The sequence below is a fragment of the Triticum urartu genome, chromosome 1A (assembly GCF_056163025.1).
Source record: "Triticum urartu cultivar PI428250 chromosome 1A, HENAU_Tu73, whole genome shotgun sequence".
NCBI classification, from domain to species: Eukaryota; Viridiplantae; Streptophyta; class Magnoliopsida; order Poales; family Poaceae; genus Triticum; species Triticum urartu.
Genome location: NC_141873.1, coordinates 448944162 through 448958412, shown reverse-complemented (window position 1 = coordinate 448958412; position 14251 = coordinate 448944162). Strand labels below are relative to the sequence as shown.

Genomic DNA, 14251 nt, shown 5'->3' with positions numbered 1-14251 from the left:
CATGAAATTTGGCATAGACTTCACGCAGATGAGCATCTAGCATCACAACAACAACAACAAATCCTTTAGCCCCAAACAAGTTGGGGTAGGCTAGAGGTGAAACCCATAAGATCTCGTAACCAACTCATGGTTCTGGCACATGGATAGCAAGCTTCCACGCACCCTTGTCCATGGCTAGTTCTCTGTCGATACTCCAGTCCTTCAGATCCCTCTTTACGGACTCCTCCATGTGAAGTTCGGTCTACCCAGACCTCTCTTGACATTATTGGCACGCTTTAGCCGTCCGCTATACACTGACGCTTCTGGAGGCATGCATTGAATATGCCCAAATCATCCCAGCTGATGTTGGACAAGATTCTCTTCAATCGGCACTACCCCAACTCTATCTCGTATATCATCATTCCGGGCTCGGTCCTTCCTTGTGTGGCCACACATCCATCTTGTTGGGGATATAACCCCACGGAATGACTCGCCCGTTCAGGGCCAGGTTATCTGGCGGTAGCCTGGCGAATAAGACTTAACATGGCTGTGGTGATCAAGACCTCAAGGCCCATGGGGCGACTCGTAGAGTGGGACTGCTCATGTCCTAGTGCCAGAGGCGGCGGCTCAACGAAGGATGTCGTAATTCCCTTACTTGGGAAGCAAGACGAGTAGGAAACTAATTAGGGCATGGGTCGTAGTACGACCCGGACTCTGTTGTAAGCCAAGGGCCTCGACCTATATATAAAGGAGAGCCCCTGAGGTAGAAAGACTTAACTTACAAGCTCTCGAGTACTAGGATAGCCAAGTCGCACTCTTGTAATTGAGATCATCATCATCAATATCAATCAAGCAGGAAGTAGGCTATTACCTCCATAGGGAGGGGCCGAACCTGGGTAAACCCTTGCCTTTTGATTCCAATCAACCCCATTCAAGCTACCACCTTGCGACGATGGCCTCACGACTAAGTCCTTTCACGAGGACATCTGCCATGACAAAACCACGATAGTTGGCGCCCACCATGGGGCTGTCGCTCGATGGTGTCGAGTTCTTGGAGGGAGCTCTCCCAAGGATCGAGGGATACGAGATCGGCCACATGACCAAGAGTCGCCACGGCATGCTCTACATCGACGATTCAGGCTGGGGCCCCGAGGCTGACTCAATAGAGTATGGGTAGAGGTAGGGGGTACGTAGGAGAGGGCAGAGTCTAGCTACGACGCGATTATACACTCAGATTTACGAGTTTAGGCCCCTCTTGGAGGAGGTAATATCCCTACGTCTCGGTGCCGCGGAGACTTTATTGATTGGAGTGTTGAGTTACAGGGGGTGCGAACCCTTGTGCAAGAGGGGAGGGGTGGCTTATATAGAGTATGCCGACTCCTTGCAGCCCTCAGTTACGCAAGGGTTCAATGAGAGAATAAAGGTACGAACGTTACTGGTAACGCCCGTGTTTAATGATCTTTATGCCGATGGAGTGATTGTCTGACCGTTGCTATCCTTGGGTGACTCTAGGTCTCCTGTCCTTTGAGTGAAATCTTGTATTCCAAGTGAATAACAACGATCGAGTGGAAGTGGGATATCCGAGTGGATCTTCTGTCGAGTGAGTTACACTCTGTGATGATTCCAGTCGGTATCTTCTTTCTATCTTTGTAGGTCTTGGCCTCTTGCGTAGTGTCCTTGGGTAGGGTATGTAGGTCAGGCCTAGGACCCTACCCTAGGTACATGTCATTGTTATTAGCCCCCGAATGGATTGAGGTCCGAGTGACGAAGGATTGAAGCTGATTTCGGCTCGACTCAATGTCTTGGAGACACTTTTTATGGGTCTGAAAGTATGCGAGTTGTTAAATCCTCTACCAGTTGCCTTGATCGATTCTGGCTTCTTGAGTGTCCGAGTGAAACAAATAGCAGAGCATCAAACAGACTGGATTTGGATATCTCTGACGCATTCAATTGATTTACTGGACCCGGATTCTGCGGGATTTGAAATTTGGAGAAGCGCGCGGGTCGGCTGCACCACGGTAAGCGGGCAAGTGGGGAGGGACTCCTCGATCTTTGCTCCACATTTTTCGCCACATATCGGGATGGCGCCGGTTATGGGATGCACTGAGATTGCGCAGGCCCATAGGTCGGCCACTCAGACGCGCGGGTATAAAAGTCGATGCTGACGAGGCGTGCAACATTGTCCTCCACTTTTCCCCTTCCCCCGTCTCTCTGCTTCTCCCACCTCAGCGCAACGCCGCTCTGCTCGTTCCCGTCGACCACCGCGGAGATGGCAAAAGACAAGACGAAGGCACTAGAGCGCGCTAAGAAGGTGGCCAAGGGCAAGAGGGGGTCGAGCTCACGGTCCGCTCTGCCGCCTGGCTGGATCTAGGGTGATTGGATCCCCTTGTCGGTCATTGAGGATGATTTGGAGGGGCTCGTCACCGACGGCCTGCTGGCGCCCGGATCTTGGAGGTTGCCGGAAGGGGAGTTCGAGCCTGCACCGCGTGACGGCGAGCGGGTTCTTCTTCTCACTCATGTGGAAAGAGGATTTTCTTTGCCTCCGCATCCATTCTTCTGTGGCTTCTTGAACTTCTTTGGTGCACAAATCTACCACTTTCCTCTGAACACCATATCGTATCTTGCTGCCTTTGTCTCAATGTGTGAAAACTTCCTGGGATTCCATCCCCACTGGGGGCTATTCAAACACATTTTTACTTGCCAATCCCAATCGGTCAAGAAAGCCAACACGAGTGACACGACAACCCACGTGATCCAGATGTGTGGGGGTTTAGGTGTTCAAATGAGGGGTAGGAGCACCTTCCCTTCCACGACCTTTCCCGAGTCGGTTAGGGGGTGGCAGTCGACCTGGTTCTACTGCAAAGACATTCCGACTCCTGGTGCATCGACTGGTCTTCCCCTTTCTCTCTAGAGAGACTCTGCGCCCCCATTCGTTGATTGTGGATGAGGAGGAGAAGGGCAATGTGGGGATCTTGGTTGAAGCAGTCGTTGAGCTGATCCGAGGTGGAGTGACGGGCCTAGATCTGCTGGAGGTGTTCCCCAGTCGGCACATCCAGACTCTGCAAGCGCGTGACCATCCCATGTGGTTGTACTCGGGTGCAGACGGCACTGCCAGGACCCATCCAGAAGAGGTCGGTGAGGTTACCGTGGCCAGTGGCTTAGGAGCATCACCGGAGCCTGTGATAACCCACGCGGAGCCAAATGAATTCTGCCCTTCGATGCCGAGCATCCACCAAGAGAGGTGAGACATAACTTGGCGAGTGAATCATCTCTGTTTTCAATATGCAACTGAATTGGAACCCGATTGATGTTGAAATCTGTATATTGCAGGCATTCATGAAGATGTACTCGCCCATGCCGAACGAGGAACAATTCACCGGAGGAGCGAAAAGCGAGGGCAGGAGTGCCGACTTTGATTATGCAGACAATAGTGAAGATGACAGCGACGACTCTGATGATAGTGAAGAGGTCGAGTCGCCACCATGCACTATGCGCTGTACCAAGCAGACTCAAGATCCGACAGCCGGCCAGAGCAAGACTGCGGTGTCGAGTGTCAGGAACCAGAAGTGCACTCGGACGCCAACTCCTGACCCGACTGAAAAAACTGCCAAGCAAGCCAAGACTGTTCCACCCAAACCTCAGAAGGCCTTGCCCAGGATAAAGGTTCACTACTAGGGAAAAGCTTATAGGCAGACGCTTACTAGCAGCGTGGGTTTATACCCCCGCTGCTGCTACTTACTAGTAGCGCGGGTTTATAACACCCGCTACTACTAAATTGATAGTAGTAGCGCGGGTTTATAACCCTCGCTACTACTAAGTGGTCTCTGACGCGCCTCCCCCCGGGACATGTCATAGTAGTAGTGTGGGGTAACTGGCGCTACTACTAAATGAATAGCTATAGCACATGTGAGACACCCACGCTACTACTTACTGCTGCACCATCCACATGATCCACCACACCCACCACTCTTCTCATTCCCTTCTCCTTCTCCCACACCGGCGCCGCCTCCTCCATCTCCCCGGCTCAACCCAGCCCTCATCCGACCAAAGCAGGAGCTGACCGACCGAGTGAGCTGCCCAAACACAGAGTTCACCATGGAGACGACCTTCTTGTCCGCCGCCTCCCTCTTCCACGCCAACGACGACAGCGACGACGACGACGGCGGCGGCACACGAGGTAAATTAAACCCAGCCCCCGTTCGTGTTCCCATCCATTCCGCTGCCCACCTTGTGCTCCTAGCTGACGAACCCCTTTCCTGCTTCCCCCTTTCCGGCGATTAAAGACGAGGCGCAGGTGGGCGCCGAGGGGGAGAGCTAGCAGCCGGCGCTAGAGTACGAGGAGAGGATCCACAAGTTCCCTGGCGTGGTAAAATTACCGACCTAACTCTGAATCCTAGTTAATTTCGCTACTGTCCTAATCACTCTGCGAACAAGCAGATCAGCCAGAAACCTTATGTTTGTTGTCCAGTGTCAATGGTGGAGCTCGAAACCCTGGAAGCACGATGAACCTCATGAATAGACCTGAATATTTGTTTTAGGTAGATGCTTGACCATTATGCTTTGGGAGAGTGCACGCGAGTCTACCATCCAAAACTGTAGTTGATCAATCTAATTTGGCATGACCAGTTGTAGCGTCTCGGTGATAAAAGGGTTAACAATATCGAGGGATTTTGTTTATTCTTCTTCTAAAGATGATTGTCGACCTTTGCATTTTCCGCAGGTTGCAATTCGTGTAGCACAAAGTAGTATATTTATTGGTCCATACGTTTGTAGATAACAATGGATCTGAATGTTTGAATGTCACATCATTTCACTATAAATGTCGTTTTGGACTTTGATATGGTCTTCCAGTGTACAGTTTGACATCATTTTTCTTGAAAATATGTTTCGTCGAATAAAATAGGCACATATAAGCAGAGTACATTTCATTAGGCTTGTTTTATCGGTTTGGTGTTATAGATGGTTGACGGGGAGAGACGACACTGCTGGTTTGCTGAAGTGGTAGGTTGCCATTCAGGTCAGTCCCCAATACTCTTCCTCCTTGGGCTCAAGAATTTACTTGCATTAGGGAGTTAGCCGAGCCACATTTAACCCGGTGAAGATAAGATTACGACTTTAGTACATTGATAGTCAACATAAGAACACAACTAAAATATGCGCAGAAGTTAGTTAGGATGTAGCCAGAAGCTGTAGAGACTGTTTGGGTGTGATTCCTGTCAGTGGACTGATGAAATTTTTGGTAGAGCAATTCAGGCATGTAGTTGGATGGATGAATATACCTTGCATACATCTCTAGGATTTACAGAATGAAGCTAACAATTGCTTGAGCCTACTATGTTATATATGCTAGGAGTATCCTCGGCCAGGTTAATTACTAATGGTCTGAATTGCTTGAATAGCTGCAAACTTGTGGCCACACAAGTTAACTTTTTTGTGTTTTACATAATGATTTTTATACTAGCTAGCATTTCTCATATCACAAAAGCTGTTGCTGCACTTCATATCTTCCACCTTTTTTATCTGATTTCAAGAAGTTAACTTTGGTCGTTGCCTCATTTACATCTATTTTTCAGATGCATTTATCTACTAATTGCCCACGTGCAACCTAGGAACAGGCCGGTGATGTCTTCGGTTGTCATGATGCTGGCCGGTGAGAATGCCACGTTGCCAGAGCCAAATGAGCCCGACGTAAACCTGGGGAGGAACACGACAGATACATGATTTTATGAAAATGAAAGCGAGTTGACCATGACCACTATAGATACTAGGTAGTTTAGCTTGGGATAGAACACAATGCACGGGTTACAACAGAAGTTATTTCTTGTCTCACAATTACTGATTGCTCTTTGTTCTCATTTTCCTTTGTTAGCTGAAACTATTCCTTGTCTACAGATAAGCGGAAGCCGGGTTCGGAGCCACCGATAGTGTCTTCCTTGGATTCGTTCGTGCAATAAGGAGGGGACCCGACCTTCTTCACGTGTCGAGCAACAAGTAAGGACCAGCCTTCAGCTGTTACTATTGATTCATGTGCATGCACAATAAAGAAAACAAATACAATACTAGATTTGGAAACAGGACGTGAACCAACAAGTTTTCACTTTCCTGATGTGGGTGCAGGGGTGATCGAGGAGGATTACCAGGGCCCGATGGGTGTGGTTTTCACTTACCTCTTCAACCACTTGGAGGTGGACTTCACCATGAAGCCCGGTAACTACTGCACACAGATGATCATCCAGGTGATTGCGCCATCGGAGGTCGCCGAGGTGGAGGTCCTCGACGCCACCGTCAGGGGGGAGGTCCACCGGCGCCTGAACTCCAAGCCTTGGTAGATACATCTAGAGAAGTGATTTTTTTAGGTTGGTGGTGGAATGATAGGGAAGGTACCCACCTTTTAGATGATGGTTGTGTTCTTCTGATGTTAAATGGGATGTCGTGATTTCTTTCAGTTGAGATGTTGTTCCTTGACATGAGTTTATTTTGCACTGGGCATGTCTATTTCTATCCAGGAATAATGCATCTAAATTTTATTTTTAATTCCTAATTAGCTAGTAGTAGCGCGGGAGGAAAAGTGCACGCTACTACTACTACTTAGGATAGTAGTAGCGTTGGTTGATATAGTAGTAGCGCGGTGCCTTCCGTGCTACTACTAACAGACTTAGTAGTAGCGTGGGTTGCATCCGCGCTACTACTATCGACTTAGCTGTAGCGCGATACTAGTAGCGCGGGTACCCGCGCCGCTAGTAGCCAGTTTACCCGCGGTGCTAGTAGCCTTTTTTATAGTAGTGGTTACTGTGCCTATCGCTTCAACGTGAGTGCTTCTTCTTTTTCACTTTCTATCTTACTACTGCAAACCTTTATGCCTTTGCTGACCGAGTGAACTTTGTGTGTCAGAGCTGCTACTTAGGTTACGTCGCCCATGCAAGTTGATGAGGAGCATGCAGAGGACACCGTAGACGTGGCCACTTCTCAGCGAGGTGAGATACGTTTGCCCTCTATCTTGTTCCATTGGTTGACTCATCGATTGAATGAGTTGTCGATGTCGAGTGGCCGCAGAACCATTAGATATCATACAACTTCCTGACGATGATGAGGACGAGCTTCCGAAAGGTGCGAGTGGTGGAGGTACGACCTCGAGCACTCGTCGTAGTTTCACTCGGAGGGCGTCGTCGAGCAGAACACCGCCTACAGCGTGCTTCAGAAGCCTGGTGGTTCATCTCAAGCTGGCGCTATCTCCACTGCTCCACTGTCGACTGCTCCGCCTTTGGTATCAACTCTTCCAATTTCGGGACGTGCTGGCAACCACAAGTGCCGATCCCTCCAGCTGCATCGTCAACTCCTGCGTCGAGTGTTCCTGTGTCGACTGTTTTCACTCTACATCATGTTCCAGAAGACCAGGCCGGGGCCAGCAAGGAAGCCATGATCCAGGCTGATCTGATGATGCAGCGTTTGTAGGCGGTGTATGAAGGCAGCAAGTTAGCTTATGACGCCAGCATGACCCTTCACGTGAATGTTCGAGTAAGTGCGATTGTAAGTGGATTTCTGATTGGATTTTGTCCCGTTTGTCTTGATTCTGCACACCCACTGGGTGTTCTTGATTTAGTACTTGTTTAGTCGTAGCCTTACATTCTAATGTTCTCCACTTGGACCGGTCAGGCCGTACCGAGTGGAAAATCGATCCAATGAGGGCACGCTGAGTGCATCCACTGGGTGTAGTCCCCGAGACCACCGTCTAATGTTTGATTCGACAGGGGCCTTAGTATTTTTTTCTTGTAGATCACCACTCGCGCCAGTCAGGCCACACCGAGTGGGGGTTGATCCAGTGAGGGCACGCTGAGTGCATCCACTGGGTGTAGCTGTAGTCCCCGACACCACCGTCGAATGTTTGATTCGGCGGGGGTCTTCAGATTTTTTGCTTGTAGTTCACCACTCGCGCCGGTTAGGCCACGCTGAGTGGGGATTGATCCGGTGGGGGCACGCTGAGTGCACCCAGTGGGTGTAGTCCCTAAGACTGCCGTCGAATGTTTGATTCGGCGGGGGTCTGAGAATGTTTTTTTGTAATCTTCCACTCGGATCGGTCAGGCCGTACCGAGTGGAAAGTCGATCCAGTGGGGGCACACTGAGTGCACCCACTGGGTGTAGTCTCCGAGACCGTTGTCGGATGTTTGATTCAGCGGGGGTGATACGTCCCCATCGTATCTACTTTTTCAAACACTTTTGCCCTTGTTTTGGACTCTAATTTGCATGATTTGAATGGAACTAACCCGGACTGACGCTGTTTTCAGCAGAATTGCCATGGTGTTATTTTTGTGCAGAAATAAAAGTTTTCGGAATGACCTGAAACTTAAAGGAGAATATTTTTGGAATTAATAAAAAATATTGGCAAAAGAATCAATAGAGGGGGACCCAGCGGCTGTCCACAATGGTGGAGGCCCCCCTAGGGCGCAACCCCTGCCTTGTGGTGTTGGGAATCGTTGCATGGAAAACAAAATATTTTCTACGCACACGCAATGATCTATCCATAGAGATGGATAGCAATGAGGGGAGAGTGTGTCTACGTACCCTTGTAGACCATAAGCGGAAGCGTTTCACAACGCGGTTGATGTAGTCGAACTTCATCGCACTTCAACCAATCAAGTACCGAACGCACGACACCTCCATGTTATGCACACGATCAGCTCGGTGACGTCCCTCGCCTTCTTGATCCAGCAAGACATCGAGGTAGTAGATGAGTTCCGTCAGCATGACGGTTTGGTGATGGTGATGGTGAAGTGATCCTCGCAGGGCTTCGCCTAAGCACTATGAAAATATGACGGGTGGAGTAAACGGTGGAGGGGTGCACCGCACACGGCTAAACAATTGTCTGGGGTGTGCTAGGCGCCCCCTCCCCCCCCCACATATATATATATAGGTGGGAGGGGGAGGGGAGAGGCCAGGAGGCGCCCCAAGTAGGTCTGAATCCTACTTGGGCTCCTCCCTAGCCGCGCTCCCCCTGCCATATATGTCGGAGGGGGAAGGAAAGAGAGGGGGAGAGGGAAGGAAGGGGGAATCCTATTCCTCTCTTTCCTTTCCCTTCCCGTCTTTCCTCCTCCTCTTAGGCCGGCTGATACATCTCCAACGTATCTATAATTTTTGATTGCTCCATGCTATATTATCTACTATTTTGGACACTATTGGGCTTTATTATCCACTTTTATATTATTTTTGGGACTAACCTATTAACCGGAGGCCCAGCCCAGAATTGCTGTTTTTTTTGCCTATTTTAGGGTTTCGAAGAAAAGGAATATCAAACGGAGTCCAAATGGAATGAAACCTTCGGGAACGTGATTTTCTCATCGAATACAACTCAGAAGACTTGGACCCTACGTCAAGCCACATAATAGGAGGCCACGAGGTAGGGGGGCGCGCCTGCCCCCCAGGAGCGCCCTCCACCCTCGTGGGCCCCCTGTTGCGCCACCGTCGTACTTCTTCCTCCTATATATACCCACGTACCCCCAAACGATCAGATACAGAGCCAAAACCCTAATTCCACCATCGTAACTTTCTGTATCCACGAGATCCCATCTTGGGGCCTGTTCCGGAGCTCCGCCGGAGGGGGCATCGATCACAGAGGGCTTCTACATCAACACCATAGCCTCTCCGATGAAGTGTGAGTAGTTTACCTCAGACCTACGGATCCATAGTTAGTAGCTAGATGGCTTATTCTCTCTTTTTGGATCTCAATACAATGTTCTCCCCCTCTCTTGTGGAGAACCATTCAATCTTCCTTTTGCGGTGTGTTTGTTGAGACCGATGAATTGTGGGTTTATGATCAAGTCTATCTATGAATAATATTTGAATCTTCTCTGAATTCTTTTATGTATGATTGGTTATCTTTGCAAGTCTCTTCGAATTATCAGTTTGGTTTGGCCTACTAGATTGATCTTTCTTGCAATGGGAGAAGTGCTTAGGTTTGGGTTCAATCTTGCGGTGTCCTTTCCCAGTGACAGTAGGGGCAGAAAGGCACGTATTGTATTGTTGCCATCGAGGATAACAAGATGGTGTTTTCATCATATTGCATGAGTCTATCCCTCTACATCATGTCATCTTGCTTAAGGCGTTACTCTGTTAACTTAATACTCTAGATGCATGCTGGATAGCAGTCGATGAGTGGAGTAATAGTAGTAGATGCAGGCAGGAGTCGGTCTACTTGTCTCGGACGTGATGCCTATATACATGATCATACCTAGATATTCTCATAACTATGCTCAATTCTGTCAATTGCTCAATAGTAATTTGTTCACCCACCGTAGAATACTTATGCTCTCGAGAGAAGCCACTAGTGAAACCTATGGCCCCCGGGTCTATCTTTATCATATTAATCTCCTACTACTTAGTTATTTACTTTGCTATTTACTTTGCCTTTATTTTACTTTGCATCTTTATCATAAAAATACCAAAAATATTATCTTATCATATCTATCAGATCTCACTCTCGTAAGTGGCCCTATAGGGATTGGCAACCCCTATTTGCATTGGTTGCGAGGATTTATTTGTTTTGTGCAGGTGCGAGGGACTCGCGCGTAGCCTCCTACTGGATTGATACCTTGGTTCTCAAAAATTGAGGGAAATACTTACGCTACTATGCTGCATCATCCCTTCCTCTTTGGGGAAAACCAACATAGTGCTAAAAGAGGTAGCACCGGCCCATATGGGGGGCAGACCAGCCCCTTGTGGCTGGTGCGTTTCCCCTCTTGGCCCATAAGGCCCATATCTTTTGTCAGGGGTGCCCGAAACCCCTTCCGGTGACCCGATAAGTACTCGGTAACCCCCGAAACACTCCCGGTGTCCCAATACCATCGTCCTATATCAATCTTTACCTCTCGACCATTTCGAGACTCCTCTTCATGTCCGTATATCATCCAGGACTCCGAACAACATTCGGTCGCCAAATCACATAACTCATATAATACTATATCGTCATCGAACGTTAAGCGTGCGGACCCTACGGGTTTGACAACTATGTAGACATGACTGAGACACCTCTCCGGTCAATAACCAATAGCGGAACCTGGATGCCCATATTGGCTCCTACATATTCTACGAAGATCTTTATCGGTCGAACCGTTATGACAACATACATAATTCCCTTTGTCTATCGGTATGTTACTTGCCTGAGATTCGATCATTGGTATCTTCATACCTAGTTCAATATCGTTACTGGCAAGTCTCTTTACTTGTTCCGTAATACATCACCTCGTGACTAACTCCTTAGTCGTTTTCTTGCAAGCTTATGATGTGTATTACCGAGAGGGCCTAGAGACACCTCTCCGATACTCGGAGTGACAAATCCTAATCTCATTCTATGCCAACTCAACAAACACCTTCGGCGATACCTGTAGAGCATCTTTATGATCACCTAGTTACGTTGTGATGTTTGATAGCACATAAGGCATTCCTCCGGTATCCGGGAGTTCCATAATCTCATAGTCAAAGGAATATGTATTTGACATGAAGAAAGCAATAGCAATAAACTGAACAATCAATATGCTAAGCTAACGGATGGGTCTTGTCCATCACATCATTCTCCTAATGATGTGATCCCGTTATCAAATGACAACACATGTCTATGGTTAGGAAACCTTAACCATCTTTGATCAATCATCTAGTCTGGTAGAGGCTTACTAGGGACACGGTATTTGTTTATGTATTCACACATGTATTTAGGTTTTCGATCAATACATTCTAGCATGATTAATAAACTTTTATCATGAATAAGGAAATATAAAATAACAACTTTATTATTGCCTCTAGGGCATATTTCCTTCAGTCTCCCACTTGCACTAGAGTCAATAATCTAGTTCACATCACCATGTGATTAACACCCATAGTTCACATCACAATGTGACCAACACCCAAAGAGTTTACTAGAGTCAATTATCTAGTTAACATCATCATGTGATTAACACCCAAAGAGTACTAAGGTATGATCATGTTTTGCTTGTGAGAGAGGTTCAGTCAACGGGTCTGTCACATTCAGATCCATATGTATTTTGCAAATTTCCATGTCTACAATGCTCTGAATGGAGCTACTCTAGCTAATTGCTCCCACTTTCAATATGTATCCAGAATGAAACTCAAAGTCATCCGAATCGGTGTCAAAGCTTGTATCGACGTAACTCTTTACGACGAACTCTTTATGACCTTCATAACTGAGAAACATTTCCTTAGTCCTCTTAGGTACCTAACGATAATTTTGAGCACTGTTGAGTGATCCACTGCTGGATCACTATTGTACCCTCTTGCCAAAATCATTACAAGGCACACAACAGGTCTGGTACACAGCATGGCGTACTTTATAGAACCTATTACTGAGGCATAGGGAATGAATTTCATTCTCTCTCTATATTCTGCCATGGTTGGGTTTTGAGTCTTACTCAACTTCACACCTTGTTACATAGGCAAGAACCTTTTCTTTGACTGACCCATTTTGAATTCCTTCAAAATCTTGTGAAGGTATGTACTCATTGAAAATCTTATCAACCATCTTCATCTATCTCTATAGATCTTGACGCATAATATGTAAGCAGCTTCACCGAGGTCTTTCATTGAAAAATTCTTATTCAAGTATCCTTTTATGCTATCCAGAAATTCTATATCATTTCCAATCAACAATATGTCATCCACATATTACATCAGAAATGCTACAGAGCTCCCACTCACTTCCTTGTAAATACAGGCTTCATCGTAACTCTGTATAAAACCATATGCTTTGATCACCTCATCAAAGCATATATTTCAACTTCGAGATGCTTGCACCAGTCCATAGATGGATCGCTGGCGCTTGCACACTTTGTTAGAACCTTTAGGATCGAAAAAACCTTCTCGTTGCATCATATAAAACTCTTCTTTAAGAAATCCATTAAGAAATGTAGTTTTGATGCCCATTTGCCAAATTTCATAATTATAAAATGCGGCAATTGCTAAGATGATTTGGAATGACTTTAAACATCGCTATAGGTGAGAAGATCTCATCGTAGTCAACCCTTGAACTTGTCGAAAACCTTTCACGACAAGTCGAGCTTTGTAAATGGCAACATTACATTAACGCCTGTCTTCTTCTTCAAGATCCATTTATTCTCAATGGCTTGTCGATCATCGGGCAAGTCCACCAAAGTCCACACTTTGTTCTCATACATGGATCCTATCTCAGATTTTATGGCCTCAAGCCATCTATCAGAATCTGGGCTCATCATAGCTTCTTCATAGTTCGTAGGTTCGTCATGGTCTAGTAACATGATTTCCAAGACTGGGTTACCGTACCACTTTGGTGTGGAACGTGCTCTGTTCGACCTACAGGTCCAGTAGTAACTTGATCTGAAGTTTCATAATCATCATCATTAACTTCCTCTCTAGTTGGTGTAGGCATCACGTGAACCAATTTCTCTGATGTGCTACTTTCCAATTTGAGAGAAGGTATAATTACCTCATCAAGTTCTACTTTCCTCCAACTCACTTCTTTCGAGAGAAACTCCTTCTCTAGAAAGGACCCATTCTATGCAAAAGAGTTTTACCCTTTTGGATCTGTGGTAGAAGGTATACCCAATAGCTTTCTGGTATCCTATGAAGACGCACTTCTCCGCTTTGGGTTCGAGCTTATCAGGCTGAAGCTTTTTGACATAAGCGTTGCATCCCCAAACTTTTAAGAAACAATAGCTTAGGTTTCTTGCCAAACCACAGTTCATAAGGTGTCATCTCAACGGGTTTAGACGGTGCCATATTTAACGTGAATGCGGCTGTCTCTAATGCATAATTCCAAAATGATAGTGGTAAATCGGTAAGAGACATCATAGAATGCACCATATCCAATAAAGTACGGTTTACGATGTTCGGACACACCATTACGCTGTGGTGTTCCAGGTGGCGTGAGTTGTGAAACAATTCCACATTGTTTTAAATGAAGGCCAAACTCGTAACTCAAATATTCGCCTTCGCGATCAGATTGTAGAAACTTTATTTTCTTGTTACGATGATTCTCCACTTCACTATGAAATTCTTTGAACTAGTCAAAATGTTTTAGACTTGTGTTCATCAAGTAGATATACCCATATCTGCTCAAATCATCTATGAAGGTCAGAAAATAATGATACCGGCTGCGTGCCTCAACACTCATTGGACCACCTACATCGATATGTATTATTTCCAATAAGTCATGGGATCGCTCCATTGTTTTGAAGAACATAGTTTTAGTCATCTTGCCCATAAGGCATGGTTCGCAAGTATCAAATGATTCATA

At 46.7% G+C, this 14251-nt stretch overlaps 1 long non-coding RNA gene across 3 annotated transcripts; it reads left to right on the top strand.

The window, feature by feature from the left end:
• Positions 1 to 3940: 3940 nt before the first annotated feature.
• On the top strand, positions 3941 to 6543 carry LOC125535257 (uncharacterized). Of its 3 annotated transcripts, none has more exons than XR_007294607.2 (6): positions 3941 to 4156; positions 4263 to 4345; positions 4939 to 4996; positions 5553 to 5629; positions 5872 to 5970; positions 6097 to 6543. It is a non-coding gene; the product is annotated as an uncharacterized LOC125535257 (long non-coding RNA). The 3 variants fall into 3 exon arrangements; XR_015613965.1 differs by having other exon boundaries at positions 5553 to 5747; XR_015613964.1 differs by having other exon boundaries at positions 5553 to 5970.
• Positions 6544 to 14251: the final 7708 nt, after the last annotated feature.